The following is a 15521-nucleotide window of genomic DNA, read 5'->3' on the forward strand; positions in this document are numbered from 1 at the left end:
TGATGACTTGAGTTCAGAATCAAGTAAAAGCCCAGGGTAGTAGCCCACACCTTTAATCCCAGCACTCAGGAGGCAGAGAGAGCAAGTGTGAGGCCAGCCTGGTCTACACAGTCAGTTCCAGGACAGCCAGGGCTATTACAGAGAGAAACCCTGTTTCAATCCCCCACCAAAAAAATTTAAAATAAGTAGGCCCTTTGAGTTATCTTGCATTAATTCATTCCCATTTATTTTCTTCTCTTTTCTTTGGGGGGGGGGGCCGGGGAGGGTGTTTCAAGACAGGGTTTCTCTTTGTAGCTTTGCGCCTTTCCTGGAACTCTTTCTGTAGCCCAGGCTGGCCTGGAACTCACAGAGATCCATCTGGCTCTGCCTCCTGAGTGCTGGGATTAAAGGCGTGCGCCACCCCATTTATTTTCTTTTAGTGATTTATTTGTTTTCTTTCCATTTTAAAAATCTTTATCGTATAAAATGGATTGGATTTCATGACACTTCAAACATTCTGTGTTTTGCTAATATTTGCCATTTGTTTGTTGTTGTAGTACTGGGGACTAAACTTTGCCATGTACTCCTGACCAGTCTTACCTTTTAAATGTGTCAGGATTCAAGATTGTAATCCCAGATATTAGGGAGTTAGAAGGATTTAATGTGGGAGGCCTACTTAAGCTACATAGTAAATTCAAGGCCAACCTGGGCAACTTAATGAGAAACTTCATTAAAAAAAAAAAAAAAAAAAAAAAGAGGGCCGGGCGGTGGTGGCTTGCACCTTTAATCCCAGCACTTGGGAGGCAAAGGCAGGCGGATCTCTGTGAGTTCGAGGCCAGCCTGGGCTACCAAGTGAGTTCCAGGAAAGGCGCAAAGCTACACAGAGAAACCCTGTCTTGAAACCCCCCCCCCCAAAAAAAAAGAGGGGAGCCTGGTGGTGCTGCATGCCTTTAATCCCAGCATTTGGGAGGCAGAGGCAGGCAGGTCTCTGAGTGTTCAAAGCCAGCCTAGTCTACAAAGTGAATTCCAGGACAGACTCCAAATTATCATGGAGAAACCGTCTCGAAAAACCAAAAATTAAAAAATAAAAATAAAAAGGGGTTATGGATGTAGCTGAGGGGTAGAGAGCAAGCACTCATTTAGCTTATTCAAGGCCCTGAGTTCAAACCCCAGTACTACAAACACAAATTCCAACTACTCTCTGCTAAGACAGTCTCGAGTACCAAAGGGTTGCCTTATACTTGCTAAAGTTAAGGATGACCTTGAACTCCCTATCCTCCTGCCTCTACCTCCAAAGTACTGGTACGCACCAAACTGGAGCTTGTGCAGCTTATTTTAATAAACAAAATATGTCACTTGTCAAACTTTAAAGAATGTAATAAATTACATAGTTGGATCTAGCGTACTAGAAGAAGAAAAAAGAAAGATGGTTCTACTAAAGGCTGGCATTCCATCAACACTACTACATTTAGTTACTCAATGCAATTTTATTGTGGGGGAGGGTGAGGAAGAACATTCTGGAGTTCAAAGAAGGGATGAAATGCTGAATGACTGAGAACATACCTCAAAGGTAGAACACTTACATGGCATGCACAAGCACCACAAAAAAACAAAGTCGCATAGGATTTCAATGTGACTAGTAAGGCCTAACTAGCTGGGAGAATCCTAGGTTCATTTAAGGGAGGGGGATGGGATGGCATAAACGTTGGGGAGTGTTGAAATAATTGCATACAATGTGGGTTGCCGGGACCTACCAACTGAGATCACACACAGTGAATAGCACTTTTTTTCTTAGTATCAAGATGTTTAAAGCAAGCCGTGCATGTCGGAGCACACCCCTAACCCTAGCACTCGGGAGACAGAGGCAGGTGGATCTCTGAGTAGAGACCAGCCAGAGCTACAAAGAGAAACTGTCCGGGCGTGGGGGGAGGAGGGGGAGAGATACGATTAAAGCGCCTCCGGCTAATTGGTAACAAAATATGGGGGGGCCCCTCGGGACATAAAGGTTACTCCAGCAATTTAACAGAGGAAGCTTTTTAATGCGAAAGACTTAAAGTCAGGGAATATCCTGTTTAATTTCTTTTCCTGCCTATGGAGGCCATGGAATTTTAGCTTTCTTAGTTGATCTAAACTCCAAAAAAGTATTGTCTCTATGCTGATGTTTACTTAATGCTATACAGGAAGTCAGCTACTAAAGAGTAGTTACATCAGACACAGACATTTATAAACCATCTGCTGCAAGTGACCCAGGATTCAATTACAACATCAACCCTCAAATTTCATCGAACATTCAAATTACCAGTCTAGTCGAGAATAAGTTCATTCTGCCCTACTGGCGCTTTAGATCGGGTTGCACAATCCCAGAGGGGTTGAACTGTCTTAGCCTAGCTCTAGAGCATCAGGTCCTAAGTGGAGTGCGAAGTTACGTCAGGACATTTTAAACCGGAGGCAAACTCCAGTGTCGCCTGCACAAACGTAATCAGCCTATTCCCCCGAAATTTTGGAGTTTAACACGTCTCTTGAGATCAGAGTGAAATGAAGTTTCAGTCCCTTTGAGATCTGAGCGCACAACGTCTGACTGCGATCATTTCAAGGCTCTTAAAGAGTGCGAACCTAGCTAGGGAAAAACTATTTGGTGCGGAAACTCGTGTCTTTTCCGCCCACCATTGGGGGCCGCACCGGCCGGGTCCCGAGCGATGCCCTGGCGTGGAGTTTGGGGGCGCAACGGGGCCCGGCGGGGGCGGCGAGCGCGCGTTCCCCCGCCCGCTCGGGCGGCGTCGAGGCGCGAGCAGCTCAGCCAGCCTTGCAGAGGGAGCTCTCGGCAGTTCAGGGGTCCCTCTGCTCGCAGCCACAGCAGAGCCGCCTGCGCCACTCGGCGGTGACGGAGACCAGCGGCGGCGATGATCGGACTCGGAGAAACTACAGAGCACCCCAGCTGCTGGAGAAGCACTCGGGGCGGCCGGGTAGGTTCCGGGACCGGGAGGACTGGAAGATGGGCAGTCCGAGGCGCGTCGGTAGGGACCCGACACCCACACGGTTCCGGGAGCTGGCTACGCGCGGGCGGCAGAGGGTTCAAGACCCCTGAGCGAGGCAAGCGCGGAAACCGAGCCTCCGCGCTTCAGCCTCGGTTAGGGCCACCCGTCGCGGGAGGGGCGGAGGGCAGAGGGCGGGCCGCGGCCCGAAGATCGGCCGGGCCAAAAGCCGGCCTCGAGGGTAGAGACAAAGGAAGGAAAATGGAGTCGCCGAGCGCGCAGGCCTCTGTCGCCACCGCCGCCAGAGGCCTACCATGTTGGGAGGAGGGAAGCTAGCGGGCGGGCGGGCGGGCGTGGAGGGGGTTGGCCAGGCCCTGGCGGCAGCGCCGGGCAATGGCGGCGGCCGCGCCGCAGCAGGGACGGTAGAGGGAGACAAACACCCCCCGGCGGCGGCGCTGGCGCCGGGCTGCAGCCAGCGCCGACCGGAGCGGCCCCATCGTGACACCTAGAGGCGGCCCGCGAAACCTCCTCCACCCCGGGCCCCCTTACCTTCGCGCCACACCCCCCGCGGCGCCCGCTCCGCCGCCGCTCCACCGCTCCGGCCACCTGGCGTCCCCGGCCAGCTCCGCGTGCCTGCACTGGCTACCGCTGTCGCCGCTGCCGCCAAAGAAGCAGCTCCGCGCACGGTTTAATCGCTCCACAGGCTCGGACACAAAATGGCGGCGGCGCGGTGCAGTGCGCCTGCGTCGGCGCTGCCGGGGCCGCGGGTGCTGATAAGGGAAGAGACGGGTGGGGGGGGGGGGCCGGCCGGCGGCGAGTTGAGGGCGGGGGAGGAAAGGTGAGGGGAGGGGTTGGCGCAGGGCAGCATGGGAGGCGGCCCCGGGCGCCAACTTTCAAAAGCGGGCGCGATGGCGTCACGAGATGCGCCGCGAGTCGCGTCGTCACGCCGCACGCGCCCTTCCGCGCCCTCGCCGGGTCGCGCGTGGGCTTTGCTAAGGCGGAGGCGTCCTGGTTCCCGTTGGGTGGGGCTTCCTGGGCGGAGGTTTGCGGCCTCTGGGCAGTCGCATCTCCGCCTGGTTGCCGTGATTCTTTCTAGCTCTTTCTCTCCCCCGAAGCCGTGGAGGGCGGGAGGACTAAGGTTAGCCGATCTACGCGCGCGGGGCTGGGCCGTGGGGTCGAGGAGACGCCAGGGTTCGGCCCTGCCCAGTCTCCTATCCAGCTGGGCCCAACCCGGGTTGAGCTCTGCACCGTGTTCCGCTACCGAGTAAGACCCAGCGAGTTCCCACGCCTTCACACCTCTCCAACACTGTTCGGTGCTCAAGATCCACAGCTAGAAGAGCCGTCTTTCTTTGCCCGGTGGCTTTGGTGATCTAGAAAAGGGCCCTACAAAACCGGGTGTGAAGTTAAGGGGACCAGGACAGGGCCTCCTGCATGTCTCGAGGCCACCTTAGTCCGGAGAGAGAGCAAACCACAGCAGTCGTCTTTTTGGCACCGTGAAAAGACGTTATTTCTGTTAGGTTCCCAGTTGGTGAAGTCCTTCAGCCCTTCCCTCTCCCTGGAGGCGCCTGGGGGACCCTACCCTACCAGTGGTAAACTTGACAAAGGCCCTATTGCCAGATGTTCTAGTGATCACCTCTCCCCCGCAAGACCGTGGAATGTGACTTAGGACTGTATTCCCAAACTTCTTGCTTTAGCTGTGTGGATAACAGATGCACCTCGCATCAAGGGAGCTGCTTCTGCTCTATCCATGTATTTATGCTGTGTTGTGGGAATGTTGGCCCATTGTCAACAGATACTGTTATTTCCCCCAAAAGAATCAGAAAGTTGGGTTTGGAAGTATGTAAAAATCCAGATGTTCAAATGTCAGCAACTAAATAAGACGTTTTTAAACCACGAGCCAATTCAACCACTCTTGTGGGCCTGTCGGCTTATGACCTTTGACTTAGAAGAAAGTAAAAAGAGAAATTCCATGACTAAATCCTGGGAAACTCCAATATTAGAGGGTAATTGATAAGGAAGCAGACAGAAAGTCAAGTCTAGAGTGTTGAATTGTAGATTCCGAGGCTAGAGGTTTAAGGCAGGAAGGGAGGCTTCTGTTTCCAGGTGCTGAGTGTTCTGGTACAGCTGAGCCAGAAGCTTAGTTATTGAATTTGTTACCTCGGAGATAACTGGAGAATATCATTGGCGACTTTAGCTTGACTAGTGTGGACCAACTGAAGATGTTGGGCTGAGTAGAATGGGTTACAAAGTAAACAGGAAAGTAAGGAAACAGAGACAGTACATGAAGGCACCTTGAGAGTTGTGCTGTGGGCGGAACAGACATTTGGGGATAAGTGCAGAAGGATGTAAGGTCAAGGGAGTGTTGTTATTTCCCTTTTGGTGGTAAGAGTCCAATCCACTTCCATTCACATGGCAAGTGCTCTGCCACTGAGCTTCATCTCAGTCCAGTGAAGATGTTTAAAAAGATGGCACTCTGGAGGTAGAGCCAGACAGATTTCTGAGTTCAAGGCCAGCCTGGTCTACAGAGAGAGTTCGAGGACAGCCAGGGCTACACAGAGAAACACTGTCTCAAAATAGATTGATAAATAAGATGGTATTATTCCTGAGCTGTTTTGTTTGATCTCAGATCACCTTGAGAGTAATTACAGTGGTATCTTCTAAGGCTTTAGTGTGGACAGATATACGGCAGTGTCTTTGGAAGGGAAAAGAATCCCAGCTACATTTACTATTGTGTGACCTCTGAGGTGTCAGAAGCCAGGAATAAGGTCCAAGTAACCTTAGGACTGCTTTCTGAAAAAAGGAACCTACGTGCTGTTCTGTCAGCTGAAAACCTAGGAAGGAACAAAAGGATGTTTTCTGCTAGGAAATCCTGATGTGTCCTCCTTTGTGTCATCATCTCCAAGGAGTAAGGCATTTCAGGCTAGAAAGAGACATCTGAGAGGGAAGAGTAATATGGGATACAGATAGGATAATAAGACCAGGGCCCGGGGAATATGACTCAGAGTACCTAGCATGTTTGAGGCCCTGGATTTCATCCCCAGCACTGAAAAATCAGGGCAGATTTGTTCCCTGAAGTAACAATTGAGGCTACCCTATGCCAAAGATTTATAAAGAAAACTGGTTGTTTTTGTTGGATTTTTGTATTTACTGGGGGGTGGGCATGCTCATGTTCCATGGCTCAATGAGTTAAGGTCAAAGAACAACTTGCAAAAGTTCTCTCCTTTCACCTGGGGATGGAGCTCAAGTTTTCAGGCTTGGTGGCAAGTGGCTTTCCCTGCTGAGCCATCTTGCTAGCCCCCGTGTTTTATGTATAGTTGGGATTTGTGTGACAGGGTCTTGCTATTGCAATATAGCTTTGGTTAGCCTTGTACCCACTTTGCCCAAGGTGGCCTCAGATTTCATTTATAGTTGTGTCCCATGTGTCCCCCCTACCCCGTCTTTCTTCCTGAGATTACAGGATGAGCCACCACCATTCCTGGTTTATAGAGGATAGTTTTAGAGTATCCTAGAATATGATATAGACTGAGTGTGTGTGTGTGTGTGTGTGTGTAGTATTATTAAGGGTTGTCATTTAGGAAACATAGGTTTTAAGGGTGCCCCTTACTTTTAAAAAGGTTTAATTACCTTTTATTTTGTGTGAGGTGTATGCACATGCATGCATGCCAGGGCACACATGTGGGGATCAGATGATAACTTGCAGTTGGTTCTCTTCTATGATGTGGGTCCCAGGGATGAAACTCAGGTTGTCAAGCATGGTCTCAAGTACTCTTACCTGCTAAGTCATCTCATTATCACCCCCGAGACAGACAGACAGACAGACAGACACACACACACACACACACACACACACCCCTTATTTTTTGAGAATGTAAGGAAGGGTCCTTCCCATGGACTTTCAATTAGGTTTGTAGTCCGTGGGGAGTGGTCAGGGCCTTTTAGCAGATGGCTGCTCAGTTTATCATATGGCTTTGGTAAAGTCACCATATTTTAGAACCTGTTCCTCAGCCTCTTTGGTAGGGGCAGATTCCTAGAGTAATTTCAAATTCTTAAGGGTTAAGTGCCTGGATGCTTGACAGATAAGCAAAGTGCTGTTTTACTAACTGGCAGATAGACTAGTATCCATGCTGGCAAAGATGTGTTGTTGTAACTCAGTGGTATTCACTTTATCTAGTATGTGTGAGGCTTTGAGGTCAATCTGTAGTGAGACCAGAAAAAGAAAAAAATAAAGTCATGTTGTAGCCAAGTATGGTGGTACACAACTGTAAATCCCAGCATTTGAGAGTCTGAGGCAGAAGGATCATGAATTAGAGGCCAATCTAGGCAATATAGCAAGACCTTGTCCCCCAAAAAAGGAGGGGAAAGTTACATTGTTTGTCTATAGGAGATCTATAGGAGAGTGGCCAAATTACTAGATTTTTTTTTTTTTTTTTTTTTTGCGGGGTAGGGGAAGTGGGGGTGTTTGGTTTTTCGAGACAGGGTTTCTCTGTGTAGTCTTGGTTGTCCTGGAACTCACTCTGTAGACCAGGCTGTCTAAAGAACTTTTGATAAACAGACCAAGATGCTAGGTGTTAGTTATATAACTTAAATATTTAATATCACCCTGTCTAAATGTGGGAGTCAGACTGTCCTAATGTCTTAGTGAAGGTTTCTATTACTATGATAAAACACCATGACCAAAAAACAACTTGAGGAGAAAAGGATTTATTTACCTTACACAGCCTGTCATGGAAAGTCAGGATAGGAATTCAAGGCAGGAACCTGGCTGGCAGGAATTGAAGCAGAAGCCAGAAGCTTACAGGCTTTAAAAAAAAAAAAAAAAAGTGTGCTCACACAGCCTGTTTTCTTTTTTCTTTTTTCTGAGACAGGATTTCTCTGTGTAGCTTTGCACCTTTCCTGGAACTCACTTGGTCACCCAGGCTGGCCTCGAACTCACAGAGATTTGCCTGGCTCTGCCTCCCAAGTGCTGGGATTAAAGGCGTGCACCACCACACACCACACCACACCACACACCACCCGGCCTAGCCTGTTTTCTTATACCATCCAGTACTACTTGTCAAGTACCACTCAGAGTGAGCTGGACGCCCTCCCCCATCAATCATTAATTAAGAAAACATACCACGAGCTTGCCTATAGATCAGTCTGATGGGGGCATCTTCTCAATTGAAGTTTTCTCTTCTTAGATTTTAACTGGTACCAAATTGACAAAAAGCAACCAACAAACAACAAAAACCCTAACCATGTGGTGTGCACGAATGTGTGTTAAAGGTGCCACCAGACTCGGGAAGCAGAGGCAGGTGGATCTCTGTGAGTTCAAGGCCAGCCTGGTCTACAAATGGAGTTCCAGGACAGCCAGGACTGTTGCAAAGAGAAACCCTGCCTCAAAAACAAAAACAAAAGCAAAACAAAATGGGGGGAAAAACCTAACCAGGACACTTGGATTCAGGTCTTGTGTTGACTTTTTAAAAAACATTTATTTCGCCGGGCGGTGGTGGCGCACGCCTTTAATCCCAGCACTCGGGAGGCAGAGCCAGGCGGATCTCTGTGAGTTCGAGGCCAGCCTGGGCTACCAAGTGAGTTCCAGGAGAGGCGCAAAGCTACACAGAGAAACCCTGTCTCGAAAAACAAACAAACATTTATTTCTGGGGAGAGGCACATCTGTGCCATGGACATCTTGGAGGAGTTAGTTCTTTTAGTTGGGTTCTGAGGATTGAACTCAGGTCATCAGACTTGGTGGCAAGAGCCTTTTTATCTTGTGGGCCCTTGTGGTGATTTCTTACTGGCTGTGTAATCTCAGGTGAGTGAGTAGCAGCTCATCTATAGATTTCTTCTCTATAAGATTGATAATTGTATTGACATAGTGATAACAATCTTGAAAAGTAAAGCTTCTGATATAAGTACCAATTATCACCCAGTAAATGTACTTGCCATGCCTTCTGATCTTTTAGTCCCAACCCTCCCTTCCAAGCAGCTCCATCTTTCCAGAGTCATCAGTAGAATCAGCCACGTTTCTAAGTAGGTTTTTCTTGGCCTAGAGTCATTCCTTCTGGGAAAGACATACTTTCTGCAAGAATTCTCAGAGATTCTTTGGTTTTGTTTTTTGAGACAGGGTCTCTCTGTAGACCAGACAGGCTGACCATGAACTCAGAGACCTGTCCGCCTGAGATTCTGTTTCTAAGATCCTCCCTGGCTTCCTTTTTGTTCCGTGTATGGCTTAAAGGAATTGTGAACATTTTATTTCATTTATATAAACTCTTTACACCAGAAAATCAACAAGTGTCTTAACAGTAAACAAGAGTCTTTACTTTGGTGTAGGTCCTAAGGGTACACATGAATCCTTCTGTTGTCTTTGTACCTATTGAGAACATGTATGAGATATGACATGGTCCATCCAGTTCATCAGATATTGTCTCATACTTATTCCTCTCCTCTTTCCCTCCCTCTCTCCCCCCACATCCTTTTTTTTTTTTTTTTATTGAACCAGGGCCTGTGCATACTAGGATGCTAAAAGTCGCACAGTACCTCTGAGCTACACCCCCAGATCCAGTTAAGCAAATCTTTTTTGAGTATCTGCACCCTTGCGGCTCCCTATTTTGAGCACTGGATTCAAGGACTGCTTCCTGCCTTTGAACTTAAAAGTTTAAGTGTAAAAAACGCAACAACTGGGCCTGGAGAGCTGGCTTAGCAATTAGGAGCACCTGCTGCTCATGGAAGGCACCTGGGTTGGCTCCCAGCACCCACATGGCAGGTCACAACTGTAGCTCCAGTGCCAGGGGATCGGACACCCTTTCCTGGCCTATGAGGGCACCAGGAATGCATGTAGTGGCCATACATACATGTAGGCAAATACTCAAAAAATAAAAATCTTTAACAAGGCAAGAATGGATTCACCGAAAAAAGAGTGTAAAGAAAAGAATCATCTCTAGCAGTGTCTCACTTCAGCTGTATCTAAAGTGCTGCCAAAGTATTACTAGGTGAGACAAAAGCATGCAAGGTAAAGAACATAAAAGTATGTAAGCGTGTTTGAGGACAGTGGGTCGACCCATCGGCCCATGCCACTGGGCTAGGAGGAAATACGATGCTGAGCCTCATAAAACACTTGGAAAGTTTTCAGTGTCTATCCAAATCAACTGCCAAACCAACTACTTCTTATATTTTACAGACTTCCACACATCTCCTGCCCAGACCCCAAGAATTTTTCCTCATCAATGTCTTCTTTCTTCAAACCCCTGCAAAAGCTGTATTTGTTTATTACCTCCCAGTTCAAATGGTTGCCTGAAGTGTGATCCTAATTAGTCTTATCAATAAAAACCCAGAGTCAGATCTTGATGTGAAAGCTGAAGAGATCAGAGAAGCAGAGCAGCAGCTACTAGAGATTCTTACCTCCATGAATCCTCAGGCTGAATGAGGGGGCCGAGATCCTATCTCCACCCACCTCATATTCCTGTCTCCACCTCCTGAGTGCTGGGATTAAAAGTGTGAGTCTCCCAAGTGCTGGGATTAAAGATGTGTAGCACCACCACCTGGCTTCTGTGGTTAACTAGTGGCTAGCTTCACCCTCTGATCTCCAGGCAAGCTTTATTTGTCAGAACACAAACAAAATATCATACAACAGTTGCCCTTTCAAGTACCTACATCCCATGCTTGGGAAGTAGGTTAATTCTAGGTTTTGCTCTTTGCATTTTCCAGGCATCGATTGATTAGCTTTCTGCAATGCATCATATCCTTCGTGACTGCCTTTCCAATGTGTTGGAATTACCTCAACCCCATGTACCTCACCATGCTTAACCTAGTTTTATCTTAAATTTGGGAAATGAGCCACCCGGCTCATTATGGTTTTGAATGAGTAACTTTTTCTTTTTTCTTTTCTGTTTCTTTTGAAACAAGATCCCCAGCTGTCCTAGAACTCCTATATTGGCCAAATTGGTCTCAAACCCACAATCCTCCTGCCTGAGCCTCCTGAGTGCTAGAATTACAGGTGTGCACCACAGCACCTAGCTCAACATTTCTGCTTCTATGGTAGTCCTCTGGAGAGGATGCTATAGCTCCAAGGCTACCTAGGAAGGAGAAGGGAGATGATGTCTCTGCCAGGAATTGAGCACAGGACCTTGTGCAGGTCAAGCATGTGCTTTTTCACTGAACACTGAGCTCTCTCTCATTTCCTTAATTCCACGTGATTTCTTTGGAAGGGACAAAAGGATTTCTGACCCCAAGACAAGCGGGCTATTACTGCTTCAACTCAAGGAAGGGCTGTAGTCAGACTCATCAGACTTGAGCAGAAAGCACCTTTAACCTCTGAGCCATCTCAAAAGGGCTTTAATGATGGAAATTTCAGGCAGCTTTGGCAGACAGATAGCAGAGGTATTTGGAGCTATGATTTTTAGTCTATAAGTACGTCCTGAGTAACTGAACCCAGCTTTATGCTCTAGACAGGTAGTGCTGGAAGGAGACTGTTGTTTTTGCCCCTTTGGGGGGCCTGCCACCCAGCTCCCAAATAATTACAAATGGAGGCTTATTCTTACTTGTAAATGCCTGGCCTTAGCTTGACTTGTTTCTTGCCAGCTTTCTTTAATTTATCACATCTATCCTTTGCCTCTGGGCTTTTCCCTTTCTCTTCTGTAAATCTTACTCTGTTTCTTGCTGTGCAGCTGGGTGGCTGGCCCCTGGAGTCCTCCTCCTCCTCCTCTGGCTAATTCTTCCTCTTTTTTCCTCCTAGATTTCTCCTCTATATATTCTCTATGCTGCCAGCCCTGCTTATTTCTCTCTCTTGCCTTGCTATTGGCTATTCAGTTCTTTATTAGACCATCAGGTATTTTACACAGGCACAGTAACACAGCTTCACAGAGCTAAACAAATGCAACATAAACAAAAGTAGCACACCTTAAAATAATATCCTACTACAGGAAACAAGTGAATCTCCTAAGGGATGTGCTGAATTTTTTTGTTTGTTTTTTGTTGTTGTTTTTCGAGACAGGGTTTCTCTGTGTAGCTTTGGCACCTTTCCTGGAACTCACTCTGTAGACCAGGCTGGCCTCAAACTCAGAGATCTGCCTGCTTCTGCCTCCCCAGTGCTGGGATTAAAGGCTTGCGCCACCACCACCACCACCACCACCGGGCGATGTGCTGAATTTTAAGGCTTCTTGTACACTAAACATGGTACTTTCATCCTCAAAATGTTTAGAAGTTGCATTTGAGATAGAGTAAGACTTAAGTTGGGAGATTGGATATAGGGAGCCCAGAGGTAACAGATTGCAGAAATACACATCCAAAGGCATTTCTGTTATTGTTGTGTTTAGAGACAGGATCCCACATTGTAGTCCAGCCTGTCCTGGAACTCAAAAAAACCCTTCTGTCTCAGCCTCTCAAGTGCTAGGATTAGAGGTATGAGCTACCCCTCCTGGCCTTATAAGACATTTCTTTAAAAGAAAAAAATATATATACGGTGTATGTATATATATGTGTGTGTGTGTGTGTGTGTGTGTGTGTGTGTGTATATGAATATCATAGTGTAGAGACTACCAATAAAGTATTGTTTGTGATACACACACACACACACATACAAATATATATTTATTTATATATGTGCCTGTGTCTGTGGCTGAGAGTGTGGAAGTCAGAGGGTAATTTACAGGAGCAGGTTCTTTCCTTCTACCATGTGGATTACAGGGATCCAACTCATATTGCCAGGCTTGTGCAGCACATGCTTTTACCTACTGAGTCTTCTCAAGAGCCCTAAAAGACATTTCTTGATCACTTTTTATGTATCTGGCTTTGGGTACTAGAGGTAAAGGGGATATATATAGCTGGGCATGGTAGTGTATACTTACAGTCCCAACATTCAGTAAGTGGAAGCAGGAAGATTGCAGGTTCGAGACCAGCTTAGGCTATATAATAAAACCTTGTCTAAAACAAACAAACAAAAACAAGGAAATGCAGGCTAATCAAATAGTAATTGCCAGGCTCCATGGCAGACTCATAATCTTCAGGGAAGTTCTCAGATGGCTCTGAAAACTGGATAAATTGGAAAGACATAATCTGATTCCATTTATGAAAAATATACAGGATAAACAAATCTAGAGGGACAAAAAATAGATTTCTAGTTGTCTAGGCCTAGGTGCGGGGCGGTGGAGATGGGGGGGAGGGTGAGGGGTGACGGGGTGAGGGGGGTGGGGGGGTGGGGGGGGGAATGCAGGAGCCCTGGGAATGATAGCTAAAGGGAGTAACGTTCTTTATGGGTAGGTAAAAATATTCTAAAATTGTATTCCTTGGTATAAAACTCTGAATATATCCAAAGCTATTAGGTTAATAGAGCATTAGATGCTTTATCACAGTACTGGGGGTTGAACCAAGCATCATGCCTGTGTTAGGCAAACACTACCACTGAGCTCCATTCCAAGTTTGCCTGCTTTTTTAACTTTGTTCTGACCCTGGTCCTGCTGAGCTGTTCCGGGGGCTTCCTTGAGCTCACTCTACAGCCCACGCTGTGCTTGGGCCTCAGCCCCCAAGTAGCTGGCGTTAAACGCTTACACCATCAGGCCTGATTTGAATTGTATACTTCGTTGTTTAATTTTAAAAAATTGATGTTTTGTTTTGTTTTGTTTGAGACAGGGTCTCGCTGTGTAACTGGCTATCCTAGAACTCACTGGGTAGAACAGACTGTCCTTGAACTCATAGAAATCTGCCTTCTGGGTTGGGGATTTAGCTAAGTGGTAGAGTGCTTGCCTAGCAAGCGCAAGGCCCTGGGTTCGGTCCTCAGCTATGGAAAACAACAACAAAAATAATAAAAATAAAAATCTGCCTGCTTCTGCCTCCTGAGTGCTAGAATTAAAGGTGTGTGTCACCATACTCAGTTTTTAAAAAAAAAAAGAAAGAAAGAAACCAAAACTTTGTTTTGTGACAGAATTTCAAGTAGTCTAGGTCGGCCTCAACTTTATTATGTAGCTGAGAATGACCTTTAACTCCTGATCCTCCTGCCTTAGCCTCCCAAGTGCTGGGACTACAGGCTTGCACCACCATGTCCAGCAAATTGTACACTTTAAGAGGTTGATCCACATAGTGTGGAGACTGCCAATAAAGTATTGTTTAAAGCCTAGCCTGGCATCCAACAACCTTTTTTTTTTTTTTTTGACCTTTTGAGACAGGGTTTCTCTGTGTAACTGCCTTGGCTGTCCAGGAACTCACCCTGTAGACCAGGCTGGCTCCGAATTCACAGAGATCCTCCTGCCTCAGCCTCCTGAGTGCTGGGATTAAAAGTGTGCGCCGCCACCGCCTGTTTTTTTTTTTGTTTATTTGTTTTTGTTTTTGAAGATTGATTTATGTATATGAGGTTTTGCTTGCATGTGTGTATGTGCCTATAGATGGTTGTGAACTACTGTGTGGATGCTGGGAACTGAACCCAGGTCCTCTGCAAGAACACTCAGTGTTCTTAACTGCTGAGCTGTCTTGTGTCCTCCAGCCACGCCAAGAGCCTTCTAACCTTGGGGGATGCGTGGCCTGAATAGTACACTTCTTTCTGAGGGGATGGTGGGAAAGCAGAGAACAGCTCATGTTCTGGTATCCAGCAAATTGTACCCACATACCAGGTTCAGAAGCGTACAAGGAAGTTACCCCCGCTCTGTGGGGGAGACAAAGAAGCAGTCCTCTTGCCATGTGCCAGCCCATCTGCTTCTTTGCCGTCATAAACATGCTTTTTCTTCTTTTTGGTTCACTACAGCTTTGAATACATGAGAAAGAAGAGTGAGAAACAAGAAGAAAAGATAAGGTTGGAAGAGAGCAAGAGGAAAGAGGGGGATGGAAGGAAACTCCTGCAGCCACCAACACAATAAATTGTATCCTGAACCACCTCAGCTTGGCCCCTTTTTTGCAGCATGCACCTGTCAATTTCCTCTGTGCAGAGTTCTGAAGATGATGAGCAAGACATGGCTGTGACCTGGGTGGTCTTAAATGATGAGACCCATCAGCATGTTATAGGCCTTGGAAGCCCATTTCCACTTTCCCCCTCTAGGCACACTTTCCTTGCCCTGATAGCTGTGACTCTTGATAACATTACCCATCTTCCCCCAACCCAGGGCAGCAGGCTCCCAACTGTCCTGAATCTGAGCCTGAAGAACAATGTCTCCCCAGCCTGCAGGAGGCAGGGTAGGAAATAAGAGTTCTGAGGCAGCTGTGCCCTGTGTACGCCTCCCACCATCTGACAGACCAAGACCTGCTGTTGGGCTAAGAGACCCGCCAGCCTGACCTCAGGTTGTGAATTGAGAGGTCAAGTGGTTGTCCTGTGGTTGATCCATGCTGCTTCGAGCCCAGAAGACTTGAGGGGCAAAACCTGAGGGGCCTTCCCAGCCTTGACAGTTTTCACTTAGCTGTGCTCCCTGTGCTCCGACCCTAGTTCCTATCCATCCTGTCCTCACCTTGTCTCAGCTAGGACAGAAGCCTAGGACCCTCCTTGTAGAAGACAGAGGGGTCTTGTTCCTTCTGTTTTGGAGAACAGGGATATTCAGTGACGGTCAGAATTGACCTCTGACTGCAATAATGACATGTTCCCATCCTGTGTTTCTTGCCAGGCACTGTCCTATG

At 47.2% G+C, this 15521-nt stretch overlaps 1 protein-coding gene and 1 long non-coding RNA gene across 5 annotated transcripts in view; one reads left to right on the forward strand and one right to left on the reverse strand.

Moving 5' to 3' along the window:
- Ctcf (CCCTC-binding factor) overlaps window positions 1-3721 on the reverse strand; it is a 48185-nt gene extending 44464 nt beyond the window's left edge. For 2 of the 4 annotated variants that reach the window (XM_052729692.1, XM_052729691.1), the window contains exon 1: window positions 3501-3719. The gene's annotated coding sequence lies outside the window, so the exon portion shown is untranslated. Of the gene's footprint in view, window positions 1-3500 lie in introns of all 4 variants that reach the window. The other 2 variants (XM_052729693.1, XM_052729694.1) reach the window with 2 other exon arrangements.
- On the forward strand, window positions 947-14794 carry LOC128104703 (uncharacterized). Its single transcript, XR_008216052.1, has 2 exons — window positions 947-2942; window positions 14662-14794. It is a non-coding gene; the product is annotated as an uncharacterized LOC128104703 (long non-coding RNA).
- Window positions 14795-15521: the final 727 nt, after the last annotated feature.

The sequence above is a fragment of the Peromyscus californicus genome, unplaced genomic scaffold (assembly GCF_007827085.1).
Source record: "Peromyscus californicus insignis strain IS unplaced genomic scaffold, ASM782708v3 Scaffold_8__1_contigs__length_139910024, whole genome shotgun sequence".
NCBI lineage: Eukaryota > Metazoa > Chordata > Mammalia > Rodentia > Cricetidae > Peromyscus > Peromyscus californicus.